At 46.3% G+C, this 4,524-nt stretch overlaps 1 protein-coding gene across 3 annotated transcripts in view; it reads left to right on the top strand.

Annotated features, from left to right (window-relative positions):
* Positions 1-2,699: 2,699 nt before the first annotated feature.
* KLHL5 (kelch like family member 5) overlaps positions 2,700-4,524 on the top strand; it is a 51,441-nt gene continuing 49,616 nt past the window's right edge. For all 3 annotated transcript variants that reach the window (XM_066317108.1, XM_066317109.1, XM_066317107.1), the window contains exon 1: positions 2,700-2,806. The gene's annotated coding sequence lies outside the window, so the exon portion shown is untranslated. The remainder of the gene's footprint in view (positions 2,807-4,524) is intronic.

Here is a 4,524-nt window from a genome sequence, read left to right as displayed (position 1 = left end):
TTAACTCACTGCAGCCATTATGCAAAATAACATCTATTCATTTCCTTTTCTTATAAGGACTTTCCTTTCTACTTCTCACTACATTAACTTGCAGAAAGCCACAGTCTGTTTTCACATGGGCATAGATGAGGCTGATTCATTCAAATATGCTGAATATAAAATTCATGTACCACAGTGACAATAAAAAAAAAGGCAAATATTTTGTATGTTTGTGGTAGTTTTGCTTTAAGAATCCCTTAATAACCACTTTCGTATACCTGTTAAATATTAAATCAATTATCTTTGTGAAGGAATTTTGTTCTCATTTGGCCAAGAAGATTTTTTAAAAATGAGTCAGGCCCTCATTATAAAAATGAGTCAGAACCACATGAGTCAGTTAGGGGGGTTTTATTGTTTTATTTATATAAATTTGCATGAGGCTAGGTGGAAGATAATGTAACATAATAGAGAATCTTTCAGACTTTAATGGACTATTGATTTGATTATTACAATCTAAAGTTTTTTGATATGGCAATCAGTGATATACTAAGTACAATGAACTGAGGATGAGTTGTTCATGTCATTGCTGTATTCTTAAAAGATGACAGATGTGTTGCCAATCTGTCAAGTGTCTTCAGTTTGCATTTTACTATTCTTTACACCACAAGGCTGGATAGAGCCATTGCTATTTCTGTACATCACAGTCACAATTTTTCAGCTAAACTTTCCAGTTAAAAGTGAAGTATTTAATTTGGAGAACCACCATGATATTCTATAAATTTTTCTTATAGATGAGACTGCAAAGAACATTTCTGAAATGTTCTAAATAAAAGTACTCTGAATAATGCATATGTAAAAACAAACAACTTGACTCAAATATAAAGTAGTACAGTATAAAGGATTTCATTAATTCAGAATGATGTCTTCTGAAGTATTTTTCCCACAAGCCATTAAATATTGAGTACTACCCAAATGAAGTAATAGTGTTGAAATTAAAATAAGAAATGCCCTACAAACTCAAAATGCTCTCCTTGTCATCTAGTTATCTCAGAAAATGAGTAAGGCAAGTGGAAGCAAACACAGTATTCATTCTATAGAAAGAGTCCTAATGAAGCTGTCATGAATATAAATATATTAATATGATATTTTAAATGTAGCATTTTCATGCAGTGAAAGCAATGAAATGAAAGCAAAATGAACACTGATTTTTTGGCAGTATGGTATAATTGAAGCAATAGGATGCAAAAAATTATAGGTATGAGTTTAAAAGAAAAACATTACACAATTTATGTGTAATTTAGCTCTACTTTGTTTTTGCTGATTTGCATTGCCCCTTAAGTATCTTCTGTATCAATTCCTTGTATTTTCCTGTTTTCAGTGTTGTATGGTGTTCACCCATTCTATTTGTCCAGAAGAAATGAAGAAAATACTGGAAAACAGCAGGAAGACTTTTCAAGTACTATGTGTATCTATCTGTTTCTGGTACAGGCTGTCACCACTGATGACAGTGCCCAAGGTCAGAATAGATATTGCCCTACAGGATTCCACCCAAGCTCAGGCTGATATAGTACCAACGTGTGGAATACTTTGATCATCAGATTTTTCAGAAGGTGGCTTCCAATAACTCTGCAGTAAACCAATGGGGCATATCTATTTTAGTGCTATTGTGACAGTAGATTTTAGTTTTGTTTCTGAGTTTGGAGTGCCCATGTATGACCTGCGTGCACATCCCTCAAGGACACCGTAAACATTAGACACCGCTACCTTTGGGCAGTTCTGAGAGTGTGTCCGTGTGTGAACTGGCTGAATCAAGTGTGTGTGTGGCCTGGAAAACAAGAGCTTTCTTTCTTGGGGACAATCTTCCCTCCACCTAGCTAGTAATTTTTACACAGCTGGAGCAACTAGCATCTTTGAAACCCACATGTTCCTGTCAAGCTTAGTCAAAACCAGCTCAGTCATTTAATGCCAGGTGGGATGAGAACTGTCAGACAGGCGAAGCACACACCACGCAGGCCGTATTTCTGTGCATGAGCTCTATATCTCATTACTGCATCAAACCTGCACCACCATGCCTCAGCAATGGCCTCCTGCACCCTTACATCAGTTTGAGCAGTTGGAGGTGCATCTGGCTCTCACACAGTCTATTAATTCGGAAAATTATCAACCTCTGGATGGCAGCGGGCCTGGTAAGGCGTTGCGAGACGAGGGCAGGAAAGGCTGTGTGTGTTTGCACGTGAGGCAGTTAGGACCAGCTGCCTCAGCATCGAGTACAGGGTCCTGAGAGGAGGCGAAAGGCTGCACTGTTACTACCACAGGTTTCTTTCTCTGAAATGGGGCAGCGTGCAGCTAGGGAAATGTTCGGCGTTGTGCTTTTGGAGGAACGACAAAGACACCCAGCGACACGATGAGACGGACACCGCCTCCTCCGTCGCTTCCTCGCCCCGCCGGCAGGGGGCGCGCGGCGCAGCCTGAGGGAGCGGCCCCGCCTCCGCCCCGCCACACGCGGCCACGCGCCGCTCCCGCCTCGGGGCAGGGGGCGGGGCCCGCGGGCAGGGGGCGGGGCCCGCGGGCAGGGGGCGTGGCTCTGCATGGCCCCGCCCCTCCCGGGCCGCCTGAGCGCAGGGAGGGGCCGGAGCGGGGCCGCCACAGGGGCGGGCGGGAGCGCCCAGTGCCCGCGGCTCCCGGCGGAGCGGGAGCGCTGGCGGCCTCCGGGCGGGGCGGGAGGAGAGGGCACGGGAGGGGACGGGAGAGGGTGCAGGGGCCTTCCTTGCGATTTTTTTCTTTCTCCGCCCCCTCCCAGCCGCGCCCCCTTCCCGGACCGTGAGAGGTGAGAAGGGCGGCGGGGGCTCGGCAGCGAGGGGAGGGGGCCGCGGCTGCCTGGAGGGGGAGGAGAAAGCGAGAAGAAGGAGGAGGAGGGCGAGGGCCGGCGCCTGTGAGGGGTGGGGGCGGGTTCGCCCTCACCGCCACCGGGCTCCCTCCTGCCGGCCGGCTGCGGAGAGAAGCTGCGGCCGCCCGGTGTCCGGTGCCCGGTGCCCGGTTTCCGATGCCCGGTGCCCGATGCCCGGTGTCCGGTGCCCGGTGCCCGGTGCCCGGGCTGAGCGCGGCCCGGCGGGAAGCGCGGCGCTCGGCGGGGCAGTGCCGGCCCCAGGGGGCGGGGCGGGGGCGGCGGGGCGGGAGCCGGAGCGGGGTCCGGTCCCGCCGAGACGGGCGGCCCCCGTGTCCGGCTGGGTTCAGAGCAGTCAGGGCTCGGACCCGGTGGAAGTGCACTGACACAGCTCTCAGGGACTTAACCCCATGTCTCTTAACCTTCACCATCACAGTATGAAATTGTGGAAAAGAATTTTTTTAAAAAATTTGAGACTGATCGAAAAGATTAGAGCAGCGACTGACTGCCAGCTCGCTACTACGTGGGGAGCGGCGGGGAGGAAAAAGTATAAGTGTTGAACATCACAGAGCTGCTGATTATATACGTTACTGGTGTATGTTTTTCCTTAAAGCGTTTTTGTGGCTTAGGGCTTGGAGCTCGGACTGGTTGAGCTTCGAGAGCAGCGGGACAGCCCATCTGAAGCCCAGGCACCCGGGGCTCGTGGTCGGCTGTTTAGGCAGTAGTGTCAGAACAGTAAAAAGGGAAGGCTTGGCTTTGTTCCTTTCTTTTACTTAAAAGTCGATTATGAAATTACACGAGCTCAACTCCAAATACAACTCCAAATTCATCTTTTGAAGAAAAAAAAATTGCTCAGGCTTTCTACAAGCATGAACAGAAATAAAAATTTGAACTCATGGTAATGTTGATGTAGCGTTTCTATCTAGACGAACTCTATGTACTGGATGGGTGGATGCTTTTTAAAAACAGATCACACAATGTATTTTCATGAGCAAGTCATCAATTTTGCCAGAAATCATCTGATCATTTCTCATAAAGGTCTTTTTGCCTGGGAATTTCATGGGGCATATGTGGATTAATATTAAAAAAATAAAAATAAGGCAGTACCTTGTTTCTGAACTTCATAGGTGCATTCCTGATAGGTCAGATTGTTCCCATTTTATGTTTTTCCTGTTTTCCCCTTGCTGAACAGTGGTAAGGAGCATAAAGCAGGATGAAACCAAAATAATAAGTTATAATCCCAATCTGAGTCAAATAGTGTTTTCTTCTGCTGTGTGTCAGCTTCACTGAACCATCCATCCCTCAATCATGTCCTCTGCATGGGCAAGTCAGCTACCAAAGGCAGCGTGTTTACACCGTGGCAGTAGACTAACATGTGTCTCAAAGAAATGCAATAACTCCTAATTTAAAACAGAAAAGAATTTGAGTGAAGATGAAGAAAATCTTCCATTAGACCATTGTGGTTAAACAGTACTTGCAAGTTGTTGCTAACAATGACAGTTCATATTGGTGGACTTGTTCCAACTCTCTGGACTTTTGTATCACCCGTGTTTTTAAAAAGATTATTGTTTGTTTATTTTTATGTCTTGAGGCATTGTTGATATAATGCAGTGTTTCATAATATGGTAAAAAAGATTACCTAATCAGACATAACATGACCC

Source organism: Sylvia atricapilla, chromosome 4, assembly GCF_009819655.1.
Source record: "Sylvia atricapilla isolate bSylAtr1 chromosome 4, bSylAtr1.pri, whole genome shotgun sequence".
Lineage (NCBI taxonomy): Eukaryota > Metazoa > Chordata > Aves > Passeriformes > Sylviidae > Sylvia > Sylvia atricapilla.
The sequence above is the reverse complement of the archived record's forward strand: the minus strand, read 5'-3'. Positions and strand labels throughout refer to the sequence as shown.